The sequence below is a fragment of the Protopterus annectens genome, chromosome 5.part0, assembly GCF_019279795.1.
Source record: "Protopterus annectens isolate FY-2018-M chromosome 5.part0, PAN1.0, whole genome shotgun sequence".
Taxonomy (NCBI): Eukaryota; Metazoa; Chordata; order Ceratodontiformes; family Protopteridae; genus Protopterus; species Protopterus annectens.
The window spans coordinates 1289901689-1289919029 of record NC_056735.1 but is presented as its reverse complement, the minus strand read 5'-3'; the positions used below and the strand labels follow the sequence as shown (position 1 = coordinate 1289919029).

Here is a 17341-nt window from a genome sequence, read left to right as displayed (position 1 = left end):
TGTGTCCCTGTTTAGAACCTCTAACTCACTCACACTCAAAATAAATTCAATCTCACACACTCAAACACTTATGGAAAGCCTGACACAGATTTCCAGCTGTGTCCCCTCCCCAATGCAAATGGTAAATGCTGCCACCAGAGTCAAACAGGTCTACACACCCTTCAAAGGGTAATCAATTATTAAAAATTAAATATCAAAATAAATTATAGGTATGACCAGAAGCAGCCAGGCATTAAAGGAGACCTGGGGTGTATCAAACAGGTATAAATAGTCTCTAGTCTCTAAAGAATACAATGATTGCCCAGCCACAATGTAAGGTAATGAAAAACATTTAATAATAAGTAAAATGATTATTAAAAAATGTAAATCAATAACTTTCAATAAACACCAGTATTCAATCACCAGAAATATGAAATTAAACTGTAGGATAGAAGTCCATCATTTTAGATAAACTCTATCTAAATAACTAAATTTTCCTAATCTAACTAGAGAATACTGTCCCTGATCTTATCTAAAACATAACATCAAGGCAAAGACAGGCTTACAGTTTTTGGTGAGTCCTTTTTTGGGTAGCCAGTGCACAGCACTGTAACTGACTGCAACTCTTAACTTACTGCCCCTCAACTGACTTCAGCAGTCTCTTTTATAGTCCATGTTAACAGTGTCAACTGTCTTATTTGAAAAATAACAATCAGCTTTTTGAAAAAGTCCTTTTTCCTGTCAAACATCTGTTCAAATAACCACATAGCAACCAGAATCATTCTAATGACATCACCTAGTGATCAACTGATTCTCCACAGACAGCCTGTACCCCAGAATCTCCCACACAAACATGTGCAATTAGAAATGTATCAAAACACTGATAGATTCTTTAAGCATTTTGTATAAACAGGAAATACTCAACATTTAAAAAACGTATTTACATTTTCACAATTAGACATGCTGGCATACAGTACAAATTAATCTATGAATATACACAAACCTCCTGCCAGACATGCTAACACAGATAGCAATGTTTCATTTGCTTTGCATCACCCCCCCCCCTTATGACTCAAACATGATTTTCAAGTGACCCTTGAAAAAGGATGTTTGGGAAAAATGGGTCTACCTGGGAATATTAACCCACTCCTCTCATGGACAATCCATCTGCACTGGCATTATTAATCTCACTGTGATGTTGTATGGTCATATCATATGCTTGCAATCCTAGACCCCACCTCAGTAACTTGGCATTTTGCTTACTGACCCTATTAGGCCATGTTAAAGGGCTATTATCTGTGAGTACAGTGTATTTTCTCCCATAAAGATAGGACTGCAGCTTTTGCAATGTCACACTATGCCCAAACACTCTTTCTCCATAGCATCCTGTCTCAACTCTACCTTTGTGACCTTCCCCATCTCCCTTTCTGCAGGAAGCCTAGTCACATCCAACAGCTGCACCTCGCTGTCACTCTGAGTACCACCACTCACCTCCATCCTTGCAGTCACCATGTCCAAAGGAACATCAGTACCCACCAGCAGCTGTGACTTACATTCAGACTTACTGCTAGAAGATAGCACCTTCTCTGAAACAGCCACCACCCCAGGCCCAGCTGCAGATATGAGATCTTTCTGGGTCTCTCCCAAACCACCAGACCTACGTGCCTTTCTCCAAGCCTGACTGAGTGCCACTGCATGTACACAAGGTACTGCATCATCAAAGTCATTCCCAATCAGGACATCTGCAGGAATATCCTCAAACACACCTATCTGTTTGCTTCCTCATCCACCCTCCCAATCAAGGTGAACCCTAGCCAAAACTATTTGGAACAGGATCCCTCCCAGTGCTCTGACTAGTGTGGACTGCCCAAGCAAGTATTGCTCTTCTCTAACCACTGCAGGCCTCACAATGGTTATATCGGAAGTTGTGTACCTCTTAGCAGTTACCTATTTACCATCTACTAAGATAGGATATAAATTTTGGTGATAATGTGGCACCCAATTGTTTCTAAACAACTTACCACTGGCAGTTTGTCATCCACACTTACTGGCTCCCTCATCTTCTATTTCTCACCTTGCCTCAATGGACATTTGACTGCTATGTGTCCCCTCTGGTTTTACTTGAAACACCTGATCCCTAACCGTGCACTTAGATTAGTGGCTCCCCTATTACTGATGTACTCTGTTGGAGTGGTTTAGACTGCCCCCCATGGGTTCCCTTATGTTCATGTGCAGCACCGGGTATCCCTTTCTTATGAAGTGGTGCTCTGCTTGCCAAGTACAGATCCTCTTTTCTCCCCAGCTCCTCTGCAGATTTACTCTTATGGTCTGTTAACCAGACTCTCATGTCATCAGGCAAAGTACTTAGGGCTTGTTCCCTCACCAAAACGACAGCCAGTCCCTCAGAAGTGATGACCTGACACCCACTCACCCATATGTGAAAGTAAGTACTTAAGTCAGCAATATAATCACATAAACTTTCATCTGCCTTACGTCTATGTTCACAAAACATTTTTCTATATGCCTCGTGTAAGTTTGAAACAGTCAAGCAAGCAACATTTCATTTTGTCATAACTAAAACAATCTACATCATTTAACTTTGCTACAGCCTGAACAGCTTTACCATGGAGTAAGGGAGTCAGGATCCAAACCCAGAGCTCACGGTCAACATCATATTGTCCACATTCCCTCTCAAAAATATGAATAAAACTATCAAAGTCATCCCATCCCTGTACTGAGGAAAGTGTTTACTGTCCTTTACAGCTTCTGAGGTCTAGTTATTCCCTTCACCATTATCTCCATGACCTTCTCAAAGGGTTTGAAGCTCCATTTCATGCTGACACTGTCTCTCATTGTCCTTGGCTTCTAAATGATTCAGTCTGTCTTCTGATTCCAGCTCAAGAAATTTGGCCTCCAAACATTAGATCTTCAGGCTCAGTTTCATCTCAGTCTCTAGACTTTGCATTCATTCCTCGGCCTCCAGTTCCAAACTCCTTAACTTCAGATGGATTTTCAGGTCCTCTGAAGAAAATGTGGACTGTCCCATCTCAGCAGGCTGCACATCACCAACACCAAACTGGATATCCTCTGAATGGCTGGTCTGAGCTGTGGCTGCAACCAAGGCAGAAATAATTGCTTCTTTGGTCAGGGTGGCATGCACCAATCCTCTGGATTCACACTCCTTAGCCAACTGGATCTTTGTCAGCTTGCTAAGATCTTCTGCTGACATCCTTGCCTGCTGTCCCTGAGTATCTAACTACAAAAATAAATAAAATTGTAGTGGATTGAAATTCTGAATGTTTACCTTGTGGTTGTCAAGAGTGCACACCTTAATGACAGCTACCCACAGGCTACTGAAATCCAACTAAAATTCCACTAAGATGCCACCAATAAATGTGTCGTCCAGTTAATATCCCACTGGACTGCCACCAATAATGTGTCATCTTGTTAATATTCCAGCACACTGCCACCAATAATGTGAAATCTGGTTAATATCCCACTGGACTGCCACCAATAAGTAACACCCCCCACTTAAAACTCGGGTCAGTAATTAAGGAGCCTCAATCCTCATTACTGTCTCCTGTGTGGGAGTGTCATAGAAAACAGCAGAGCACAGAGCACACAAGAGTAAAATTCCACAATTTCCCTGCACAACAGGAACATGCTCTGTTTCCTGGGACTGGACTATAGACCTCTGTCCGCCTCAAATATAATCCCTTATTGCATACTTCAAAGCAATGTGTTCCAGTTTAAGACCTCTGACTCACTCACACTCAAAATAAATTCAAATCTCCTACACTCAAACACTTATGGGAAGCCTGACACAGATTTCCAGCTGTGTCCCTTCCCGAATACAAATGGTAAATGGTGCCACCAGAGTCAGACAGATCTACATGCCCTTCAAAGGGTGATTAATTATTAAAAACTAAACATCAAAATGAGTGATAGCAATGACCAGAAGCTGCAAGGCATTCCAGGTGACCTGGGGAGTATCAAACAGGTATAAACACTCTCTAATCTGTAAAGAATACACTGATTGTCCAGCCACAATGTAAAGTAATGAAAAACATTTAATAGTAACTAAAATGATTATTAAAAAATGTAGATCAATAACTTTCAATAAACACCAAAATTCAATCACCAGAAATATAAAATTAAACTGTAGGATAAAAATCCATCATTTTAGAAAAACTCTTATCTAAATAACTAAATGTTTGTAATCTAACTAGAGAATATTGTCCCTGTTCTAATCTAAAACATAAAATCAAGGCAAAGGCAGGCTTACAGTTTTTGGTGAGTCCTGTTTCGGGTACCCAGTGCACAACACTGTAACTGACTGTAACTCTTAACTAACTGCCCCTCAACTAACTTCAGCAGTCTCTTTTATAGTCCAGATTAACAGTCTCAACTGTCTTATTTTAAAAATAACAATCAGCAGTTTAAAAAGGTTCTTTTTCCTGTCAGTCATCTGTTCAAGTAATCACATAGCAACCTGGAACATTCTAATGACATCACCTACTGATCAGCAGATTCTCCACAGACAGCCTTCACCCCAGAATCTCCCTGTGCAATTAGAATTGTATCAAAACACTGACAGATTCTTTAAACATTTTGTATAAATAGGGAAATACTCAACATTTTAAAAACTTATTTACATTTTCACAATTAGACATGCTGGCATACAATACAAGTTAATCTGAGAATATACACAAATCTCCTGCCAGATATGATAACAGTGTTTTCATTTTCTTCACTGGGGGCATAAACATCTACTCAAGACCTAAATCTCTTTTGCAACATAAATACAGCACGTTGCCAGGACAGATAAGTAGATTAGAGAATCCCACTTCTTTGGAATCATCTTCATCTTCATATAAAGCAAAATATTTTTCTTACACTATTCAAAAGTAATCTGGATGAATAGATGGGTAACTGCGAATTCATCCCTGGTTTAGCACTCTTCTCCCTCAAAGAGTGGGAAACCGTGTAAATGCTATATTCTCTGGGTCATTCTTACTTAAAATAAAAGGGCTAAAAACTTCATGGAAAGGTATGTCTAGGCTTCTAAAGATCTTCATGAATCAACAGCCTAGTAAGTACATATGAACCTATAGCCAGCCTAGGGTGCCTGATTCCTGGGATAGTGTTCCTGCTATGGGCTGGTCTTTTTCCAGGGAGCCTCCCAGGAAAAGAAAACAAAAAGTTAAGAATATTACTTCTGCTGTTACTTTAACTATAGACCAGGATCACTTGCTGGTGTTTGTAGGGGAATTACTTTTTGCTTTTAATGTTTTAAATCCTGTTTTTTTAGTTACTTCAAATATAAAATTAAAAAAAAAAAGATTTCCCTCACATTCTGACACTGATTCACTGTCAGAAGAGCAGGAAATGGAAGGAGAATGTTTTTGTTTGGTCATTTGTCTTCAAGCTGAAGATTCTGATTCTTGGAAAAGTGTTTCTTCACATTTTTGTCCAGAAGGATTATTTGTTTCTGACACTATATCCAAAATGAAAGAGGATTTTTACCAGGAATAGAATAAGTTGTTTCTGATAACTGGACTATATTAAAAGGGCATTTAGATTTATTTAAAATTATTGGTAATTCTTCTATTTTTTTCTAAGAGAAGTCATAATCTTAAAAAGCTATTGGAGAATGTTGCAATTGTATTCCATCTTTCCTCTACTGTCAAACCTCAGGGAATATATGTGTGGCTTTTGCAATTTTTGTAATAATATTTCAGAAGGACCCTTTATATCTTTGCCACACTTGAAACTATTCCCATTGATTTTCATTACACGTGTAATTCCATACATGTATTGTATATTGCTATCTCTGGATTTTGCAGTTGTTTTTATAGATTCACACAAAACCAACCAGTCCTGGTATCCAAAGAGCTCTTGAAGACAAAGCAGCAAGAATATCCAGGAAAAAATGACAGGAGCTCAATGCCAAACACTATTTTAATGAATAAAATAATAAAACACAGCAAAGCTTTTGAGTTACAAGACTCTTTCTCCATGCAATCACACATCTCATTATCTTCACAGTGTTTAAATATTTACACCAGCCAATCATACATATTCTTAAAATCACGTGGGTTATTAAATAGCTAGATGCAGTTAAATATAAAATAGACATCAATATGCATATAAGTAGTATTTGTTTTTATTTTTATCATAATATTTAGTACAATATTTAGTATAATAATAGTATAGTTATTAGTAATACTTATAATATGTAATATATTCTTTATTTATATTTGGATTTTATTATAAGTTTTGTTTTTATTTGTTCTGGGCTTGTTTATATATGTGTATGTGTTGCTTTTACTATGCTGTTTTATATTAACTGCATCTAGTTATTTAATAACCCATGTTATTTTAAAAATATGTATGACTGGATGTTGTGAATATTTAAACACTGTGAAGACAATGAGATGTGCAATTTGTATTGAGAAAGAGTTTTGTAACTCAAAAGTTTTGCAGTGTTTTATTATTTTACTCATTAAAATAGTGTTTGGTGTTGAGCTCCTGTCGTTTTTTCTTGGATATTCTTGTTTTTATAGGTTCGTAGGTTAATATTAGGCTAAATGCCTTACAGGGCAATTTTAAGCCTATCCAATATCCCAAGGTCAGAATCAAACCCTTGCACCTTATGTCTATGAGGTGAAGACTATAACCATTATGCAAAGCATTATGTAGGAATAATCACTCATATGATACATTTAAAAATTAAAAGAAATTGTTAGCAATTAAGAAAATGATTCTAAAATTGTTTTATTTGGACATACTCAGATGTGTGAAGGACAAAATAAGTTTTATTTTGGATCACCAGCCTTGTGATTATAGAGTGGGAATTATAAAATAAATTAGAAATAAGAGAAACCAAATGGCAAATACAATTGGAAGAAGATAAAACATTTCTGGGTTGAATGATGTAATAAATTTATTTATTTATTTATTTATTTTACATTTGTTGACCAGGAAAGTCCACTGGGTCAAAAACCCATTTTCAATGGTGACCCGGGGAGAAAAGCTCCACATGTATTACAAGTATAATGAATCTAACATAAATGAATCTAACATGAGCTAGATAAAAAATTGCATGTATAAAAGAACATATATACAACATTTTGGAACACAGTTCTCATTCATTAAGTATAGGTTTATAAGTTACATTTTTAGACAGTATAGATGTGAAATCAGTACCATCTGTAGTGAGAGTCAACAAAAAGAATTGCATTGTTAGGTAACAAATAGAACCAAAAAAAGTGGAGTTATAGAACTGGTTGATTATTCATTGCATAATACAAGAGATTTTGATGTACTGTTTAAGGTGGATGGTTTGTTTGGCATGGGCAGGAGGGGTTCTTCAGGTAATAGGATTTTTGTGCTGACTTAAAAGTTTTTATGCAGTCAGTTTGAATTATTTGGGGGGGTAAGGTATTCCAAATCTTGGTAATGCTATGGGAGTACAGACTTTGTCCAGCTCTTTTGTTTGGTTTAGTTATGGCTAGTAGCTGTTTGCTTTAGGATCTTAGTGTTCGTGTAGGAGTATATGTTTGTAGGATGGAGCTTAGTGCTAGGCAGCCATTGGGTCTAAAGATTACTTTATGAGCTAAGGTTAATTGGGTATAGAAGAAATGGTGGGGAAACTTCAGCACTTTTACACTTTTACACTATGAAAGTAGTCATCCAAGACATTGTAAGAAAAACTTGGTTAAAGGACAGTTGGTGAGGGGATCAAGAATGTCCAGCCAAGACCATGAATTTAATAAGGAGTGTGATAAATTGGAAAAAATGTTTCTGGACAGAGGTTACCCAAAAGATTTTATAGATGAATTAAGAAAGGAAGTAACCCTAGGAAGAACAGGAAGATTTGCACCTATAAAAGGGGAGAAGCAAACAATACAGAACATTGAGGGACACTCAACGGTCAAACAGGGTAATTACCAACATGGCTTAGTATTGGAATACAATGCTTTAAATATCAAGGTTAGGGGTGTTTCTCAAAAAGAATGGGATAAATTTAAGTTACTGACGGACTTAAAAGGACTCCCAGACATTACACCCAAAATCATATACAGAAATCCTATGAATATTAAAGGTATATTGGAGACGGGTAATAATTTTAGGAAAGGTGAGAGACCCGATACAGTGAAAGTAGGCACATACAAATGTGGTAGGTGCAGGCAATGTGAGTTTGTACTAAACAAAGATAAGTTATTCTTGGAAAGTAGACAAATGTGGATAAAAAGTAAGGGTTATTTCAACTGTGAGTCACAAGGTTTAGTTTACTTAGTAATATGCACAAACTGCACGTCTTTTTATGTCGGAAAAACTGAGAGATCCTTGAAAAAGAGGATTTACGAACACACATACGACATAAAAAGTAGAAAAGAAACTAATGCACTTTATAGGCATTCGCAGGTATGTGAGGATTTTAGATATAGATTTTTTGTAATAGATCAAATAAAAAGAGATTCAAGGGGTGGGCCATGGGAGGAACTTGTTGGTTATAAAGAATTGTGGTGGCAGATATATTTGGAAGCCAATAAAAATCCAGGGCTGAATGAATACATTTCTGTCAAACCACTATTGAAATTAAAGGCTGCAAAAGCCTGAGTAATGTAATATTGGAAAATGTCAGCAGATGGCAGTATGTTACTTAAAATTTATATCCCAAATGAATTACATAAACAAGGTTAAAAAGCACTATATACATAGGACATTTTAGGATCGGTTTTTATATGTTTTAAGAAAATATGTATACTTATAAAGATGTATTTTGATGAGATTCATGTAAATATCAATGGTTTTTAAATATTTATTCATACAGTGATTGTTATAGAAAATCAATGGATTTAGATGTCATTTTATTAACGTATCAGTTAACATTTTTTAAAAAAATGAGGGAACATGATTGGTGTTTCATTAATTAAACTAATTGTATAAAAAGTTGCTTATTGACCAAGTCACATGTACAATCTGAAGAAGTCTTGGTGAAGACGAAAACGCATGGTTTCAATAGCGTTTATTTTACTTGTGTTTTAAGTGAATAAAGTGTGCAGCATTCGAATTCTCCTGGGACTTTCTTTTTCTTTCGTTTTGGAGTTTTAGAACTGGTTGATTATTCATTGCATAATACAAGAGATTTTGATGTACTGTTTAAGGTGGATGGTTTGTTTGGCATGGGCAGGAGGGGTTCTTCAGGTAATAGGATTTTTGTGCTGACTTAAAAGTTTTTATGCAGTCAGTTTGAATTATTTGGGGGGGTAAGGTATTCCAAATCTTGGTAATGCTATGGGAGTACAGACTTTGTCCAGCTCTTTTGTTTGGTTTAGTTATGGTTAGTAGCTGTTTGCTTTAGGATCTTAGTGTTCGTGTAGGAGTATATGTTTGTAGGATGGAGCTTAGTGCTAGGCAGTCATTGGGTCTAAAGATTACTTTATGAGCTAAGGTTAATTGGGTATAGAAGAAATGGTGGGGAAACTTCAGCCTATTTATTTCTGGAATAGCTTTGTAATGATGTGAACGGTAGGGTTTTCCGGAGGCATATTTGGCTATTTTATAATAGCAGGATTGTAGTTTATTAGTAATAAAATATTATATTAAATGTTTTAAGACAAAGAGGTTATAAGAAAAAAAGTGGTTTATAATTGACTTCATTCAGTGTTTTCAACATTTTTGTGCATGTTAGAGATTTTTGTTATTTGATCTGATTTTTATAATGATGGTGTGAAGATGTCATGTGACTTTTTAGTATTTAAGTGTATGGGGAGGGGTAGTAAGTTATTTTGATGAAGTCCTTTGTTCATATCAAGACAAAAGTGCTTAATAAATTTTACTACATCTGGGAAAGGTGTATTTTGTTTTAGTTGTTTTGTTACACCTGTCTCAGTTTTTTTTGTATTCATGAGGAAGTTGCCTAGCACCATTATGAGGTCTGTGTGGACATGGAGTTCAGAGATCATGAAATGACAGGTCTACTGAGGTTTGTGCTGGTACACACCACCTCAGTTAGTACATCCAATTAGCACCTCCAATGATAGGTTTACCAGTATCATCATGTCTGCCCAGATTGGAAGAGTTGCCCATATGATCATTGTAGGGTACGTATCCAGAGTGGATATGTATAGAGGCCTTTGCAGGCAGAGCACATAGCAACTCTATCTGGCCACTTCTCATCATGGATGGTAGTGAGTACCTACCTACCTACCTACCTGCAGGCCAGGACAACTCATCAGCTTCCTCCATCTAGATCCAGATCATTTAGCAGCATACTATCTTTTTCAGGTCTTAAGCCCTGCTTTCCCCACCAGCAATGTGCTATCAAGTCAAGATAAAGTAATAACCCCATTGCTGGTCTTTCATCATCTAGCTCTTGATAGCTTCCCTCATAAGTTTATAGGTTCATAGATTGATTAGTACAAGGCCAACTGCCGTTATGGGTGATTTTAAGCCTAGTCAATTACCGCATATGAGAACTGAACCCTGCACCTTGTGTGTGTAAGGTAAACACCTTAGCCATTATTCCAACCAACTTTTGGGCTTGCTGTGGGTTATGGCACTTGTTGTGTTGCAGCCTCAGAGTCAGGATGTTGACCTTCTTTTCTCATAGTCATATTATGCAACATGACACCTACAGTAAACACTGTTCTGGCTGTTTCAGGAAAGAGCTCTAGAGGCCCACAAAATGTGCCTAAGCACCAAAACCATCCCTTCATCAGACATTTAGTTAAATTACATGTGTGGCCACAGGCAATGCTATATTGCATTTCTGACATAGTTTCAAGATTATGAGCACAGCCGTACATAGCTATTCTGGTGCCCTGTGCCAATCACCAATCTGCCACCTCCTCAAATTTTTAGTTGTGAAGCAAAGAAAAAAAATATCGTCCCAAACTTGAAATCCATAACCAAAAAAAGGTCTTCTCATATTGAGGACCAGAAAAGGTCATTTTGTACTTGAGGACAGAAATAATAAGCTCTTGTTTTAAACATGTAGCAAAATGCTTGCTGCATTTGTAGCAAGTTGCTTGCTATAGCTTATACTATACATGAGGAGTTAAAGAGCTTCAGCTCTGACAGCAAATGCAAAATTGTTATTCATTTCTGAGTCTTTGAATGCTGGTAGTGTACTATCAACCAACTGGCATTTCTCAATCATGCCCCTAAAATTTTGCATCCAGGGTGGCTGCCCCTTCACCCCATCCCCAGTTATGCCTCTAATTGTGTAGTGAGGTCATAAGCCAGTATTCAAGGATATAGTCAGCATCACCTGCAAAATATTACACAACAACATTTTTTAGAGGAAGACTGGATATATTCATACATACTTTGTGTAACTCAACATTTTTTACATACTGTGCCATCACTTACTAAGTAGATGATCATGTAGGAAATTACCACACTGAAAAGAAACATACAGGTCAGATGTATGGCTTATATGGAAGGCATGTGAACTACCAGTGTGCTGTGCAAACCCACATAATCCCCATTGCATTGCTGACTCCATGACAGTTCAGTTTCTGGCAGCCTTTCCTTATCACATACCTGTATGACTGTGAACCAAGTGGAGAATTTGTTTTGCCATGTGAGTTTAGTCTGTGGCACAATGCATAGTGGTGACTATATTTCCTCTGCAGACTTGGGGAACAAGATGTGCTCTTCCACATGCAGTAGCACATTATCAAGAAACGTATTCGGTATTCATGATTTGGATGCATTAAAAATATCCAAAATGTCCCCAGCTGGTCAATGAAAGGTCCCTGAAGCTAAGATAGTAAGAGCTATGTGTACCATGGTTTCCACAAGCATGGGAAGACCACATGCGGGATTCAACATGTAGGTAAAATACACTGTCATGTGATCTAATGATAACCCATGACACTCTTTAATGATCTTTTCTCTGGTCATCAGTCAGATATGGCATGTCATCTACTATTTGTTATGCCTCCATGCTTGTAGTCTGAGAGGATATGCAAATCAGTCAGCACTGGTTGCAGAAGAAGTGATGACAGGCTGTTAAATAAAGCTGCTGTAATTCCAGTCACAGCTGTGGGATGCAAGGTTGAAATGTTGTACATGGTGTCTTGTATAAAATGTCACACAATAAAGCATGAATACTGCTGCTGCTCTGCCATCTAAAAATCAAGACTTTTTTTACTCACTTGATTCACTTGTCATTATTTAGTTATTTCATTGTCTACATAATTTGCATCTGATTATGCAGTCATTTGCATGTGCAGCACATTGTGTTGTGCAAACTGTTGTGCTCCTGTGCAACCTTTGTGTGTGAGTCATCTCCACTATGTGCATTACCAAGAGCCATGCAAAACCAAAAGTGGTCATAATTGATGCAATATAAGATTCAAAGACAGACCATTTGGTCGTAAAATGTACAAGATGATGAAAATTTGGTACAATGTATTTTATTTTTTATGTAAAAAAGATTTGTAAAGTATTATTGCTAATAAACAAATAGGTTCATAGGTTCATAGGTTCATACTAGGCTATCTGCCCAAGGGCATTTATAAGCCTAGCCCATAGTTATTTGGCTTTCGCCACCCCTTTAGTTTGAATAAAACTATGCCTATTATTTTGCTGTGCCTCTGTCAAGCAGTGACACTGAAGTAATCCCTGGGGTATATCTGCGATCCCCCATCCATTGGTCAAGATTCCTCTTGAACAAGGCCAGCGAGGTGCTCTGCCTCACATGTACCGGGATTTTGTTCCACAGCATAGGGAGTCTCTGGGTGATGAATCTGTCCCTCCAGCACGTTCTATTAATAACCGTGTCAAGGTTTAAGTCTCCCGCCCTTGTGGTTCTGAGGGATCTAGATTTTTGAGGTGAAGCATATTCATCAAATCAGGGTTTGACATGGCCTTATATGTCAGGCACAGGTCACCTCTGAGCAAGCGGTATGAGACTGAATAGAGCTGGAGTTCTTTCAGTCGGGCAGCATAAGACATATTTTTGAGACCCTTTATCCTTTTGGTGAGGAACTTTGGGGCCTTTCCAGCTGCTGCAGGTGTCGGGTCAGATACATTCGAATGGGGCATTGTACTCAATCATAGGTCTAATGAGTGATGAGTACAGGGGGACGATGACCTCCCTTGATCTAGATGTGAATCCCTTCATGATCAGGTGGGCAATGTAGAAGGTTTTCCTAACCACTTTAGCAACATGAGTGTCAAACGAAAGGCTACTGTCAACCTGGGTCCCCAGATCCCTGATGACTTCTTCTGTGCTCAGTGGATTGCCACCTATATGGTAGCTAGGGGTAACCTTGTTTTTCGCGAAGGGTATGACTATGCATTTCTTGGCATTTAACTTTAGGCCATGGCTCTGGCACCAGTTATCCGTTTCTGTGAGGCCCTTCTGAAGGATATTACTATTTTTTTAATGTTCAGAGATGACTGTGGTATTTAATCCCAAATAGTCACGTAGTAAGTGAGGCAATAATTGTGTGTTGAGAAAAGTTGATGCTGGATATTAAGATAAGATATAAATTGCATCTGTTATAGAAATCACTTTGGTTGTTAAAATCCACATAGTAAATCCTAGCTTGTTTTTATTCATTTGAGATCACCAGTCGACTAATAAATGACTATTTAGCAAGACTTCAGAGGTCTAGCACAATATTTGCAGAGTTTAATCAGCATGCCAACTGATTTGTCTTTAATAGATTAAAAACAATATTAAAGTCTCCTTTGATAAATTAAACATCTAAAGATCATGCAGTTTCTGTAAAAAAAGGGAGGGTAGCTGATAGAAGAGGCAGGTCTCTTAACCATTTGCAAATATTTCACAGCATATGCACAACACTGTTATCAGAAGACTGCAAATGAAAATGTATCAAAAAATATTTTTTACATAGGTAGACAAGCTGCTGTGTGAGAAAGGGTTGTACCCTCAGTGTTCTTGGTACCTGTTCTAATCACCAAATGGTCAATGTTTTTCAGAGAAAAAAATAATTAGTTTTTTCCCCAAACACAAATTTTTGCCTTTCTCTATTCTTCAGCAACTTTGGAGCAGAAAACTACAGGAGACAGTTTACTTAAATTTCTCTGCTCTGAACACTTGTATTTAAAAGAAAATGAATGGCTTCCAAAGCTGACATAGTCCAAACTGTTTAATCGTGTTTGTTTACTGGATAAGCAGGCTGATCATTTAATGAATTCCAGTGAATTTTTAGCAATAGTAATGTATGTATTTATTTACCATTTCAGCCACAACCAAGGTGAGTGTGGCAATAACAGAGGACTAACAGCACTGACAAATACATTCTGAGTGGTTAAATGATCTGTATATATTTCAGCATAAGTATTAACAGATGTAAATTGAGTTGCCATTGCACATACATGCCATGTAGTTGCTGATAAGGTACATATATATATATATATATATATATATATATATATATACACATAGCAGGCATATTTGTGAACTTTAAGAACTTTAAACCAGTTTATCTATCTATCTATCTATCTATATATATATATATATATATATATATATATATATATATATATTTAATAGCCATAGCTAGTTCAGTACAGTACATCATTTACATTGGTTTCAGCTCCTGGCTTGCTGCCTGGCTGCATATTACTAGACAATAATAAAATTTAAACTCATAAATATTTTAATTTAAAGTCAATGTGTCAGTAAACTAAAAACATATACTTAATCTATCTATAGAGCAACCTAAAGAAAAGAAGATTAACTTGTTTTACAAAGGGTTCCAGCAACAAAAGGGTTATGGGAAACTTTATAAAAATCTTTTCTCTTACAGTTGTAATATAGCAATAACCCATGCCTGGGTGTGGGTAATGCGGGATTTAACCATGGTTGGCATGGTTTGGTCCCGATGGCGAAGCCCTCGGGACCAAACAAAGACAACCGTGGTTAAATCCCGCATTACCCACACCCAGAAGTGGGTTATTGCTATTATACTATGACATTATTTAAGAAAAGAAACAATTACTTTTCTTAAATAATGGCATTGTATAATGCCTCTTTGCTGCCCTTCCGCAGCTGTCTGGCATCCGCGGCAGTTCTGATGTACTGCGCATGCCTACGCAGTACATCAGAGCTGTGGCCAAAAGCAACGGAGAAAGCAAGATCTCCGTTGCTTTTTTACTGTTTCGCTATGTTAAATGGGTTTAACATAGCGAGACAGCTTTAAAATAAGCAACGGAGATGTCCGTTGCTTATTTTAAAGCTGTCTCGCTATGTTAAACCCATTTAACATAGCGAGACAGGTTTAAAAAAAAAAGCAACGGAGAAAGCAAGATCTCCGTTGCTTTTTACACACTGTGTCACTATGTTAAAGGAGTTTAACATAGCGAGACAGCTTTAAAAAAAGCAACAGAGATCTCCGTTGCTTTTTTTAAACCTGTGTCGCTATGTTAAACTCTTTTAACATAGCGAGACAGTGTTTTAAAAAAGACTTATACTAATGGAAAAAGTCCGGGCGACCGGACCTTTTTCCATTAGTATAAGTCGATTTACAACATGCACGCTGGCCAATCAGCATGCACGTTTTGGAATATTAATAGGGGGCCATGGTATAATAACTAATATTCACTTGTACTTGACAATGCATTTTAAACACAAGAACTGCAGCCTGTACAAAATACTAAACTTGATTATAGCCAAAAGGACTCCCAATAATTGAGGGGTTATGAAAACCTTTATAGAAACCTTTTCTGTTGTAAAGGCTGCTAACCAGTATACTATGGTAATTCATAATACATTTTCAAATGGGTGAAAGTGTTGTCAACTTTAAATGTTGATAACAGTGAGACAGGTTTACATATCTTAACATGTGAATGTGTCTTATGTTCCAAAGATTACAAAAAAGTTGCATTTTGATATAGTCACACTTGCAATCAGGGATTTTATTTTTTAAAATGATTTACTAATATGGTATAGATAATATTAAATTCCCCTGTAGGGGACATGATAAGGAAAGGAGAGGGAAATAGGGAAAATAGGAACAAATGATCAAAATTGGAAATTAGTATATTACTGAAACACCTGACACATGTACCCTCAACTGCTATGACTTTGGCATACATTTAAACTTGTTCTTTCTAAACTTACTTATTTCTTTACAACATTGCAATGTTTTTATTATTATTTATTTAACATTTGTTAACTGGGAAAAGTCCAAATTGGAATGAGCCAGTTTTCAGCAGGGCCCAGGGAGAAATGCTCCAGACGCATGTCTTTGTAATGCCTTTCAAGCACAATCAGCTTAAAGTAGACAAGGCAGCCACCACAGTTAGTGTTAATGGCAAATATAACAGCTCAGTATCATCAGTGTTGTTGGCATTAATAGGTTAATCACGTATTATACACTTCCTAACAAACTGTAGCTTATCTTTAGGAACAAAGGAAAAGAAAGCTTGTGAACTTTGTTTATCAAAAAGGTGATACTTTGTCATTGTTTTATTTAACATTAGGAAGACAGTTTTACAACTACTTCAGGATTTAATGTTTTGTTTTATTAACATGATTTACCAGGCGAATGAATGCATAAGCTATTGTCACAGCTAAGTAAACTAATGGATAGATATAAAGTCATCACACTGAATTAGGACTTGAATATTACTTGGTGGGATAAAATTGATTATTCATGTACTACCCATCTCATCTTATGGGTACTATCTTTTTTGCCTTTATTAAGCATGTTGATGTATTTGATATGCAAGTAAATTACAAGAGTCTGGCAGCAAAATTAATTTACATTTGATATCTGACAAGTATATCCTGAGATGTGTAAGAAACAAGATTTAATATTTAACATCTGAGATTTGAAAAGACACTTGATTTTACTTTGTAAAACAGCAGGTAATTTTGATTCATAAGAGTATTTATGACAGAAAAAGTTCTTTTTTGTATTCTATTAGTATTTTTTTGATATAACACAGTTCAATGTTAAGAGGAGTGCTTTTGAACAACTCATGGTGAACACAAATGAACACTTGACAAAAAGTATGGAATCCTAGTAACAATAAGTGATGCCAAAGAAAAGTAGACAGCACATGAAAATGATAAAGAAAAATGAAGTTTGAATTGTGAAACTGTTTTATGAAAATTAGCTAAGACCTAAGGTTTTTGATATGTACAAAGGCATCTGAAGGATTACTTAATGATGCATGTTTTAGAATAGTTTATAAGCAATGTACAATTATGTCATCAGTAGGTTGTCTCTTAATTAGACAAATTCATTCACATCCATCTTTCCTATCTCCAGTGCTCACAACAGCTATGTGACAGTTTATATAATTGTCTTATAAATAAAAATCTTGTGTTAGTCTTGTCTATTAGTATCAATGAATAGCAATT

At 36.6% G+C, this 17341-nt stretch overlaps 1 protein-coding gene across 1 annotated transcript in view; it reads left to right on the top strand.

The window, feature by feature from the left end:
• The window catches only part of LOC122802354 (ankyrin and armadillo repeat-containing protein-like), a 1115117-nt gene that overhangs the window by 827200 nt on the left and 270576 nt on the right, over window positions 1-17341 (top strand). The gene's annotated exons all lie outside the window — the stretch shown is intronic.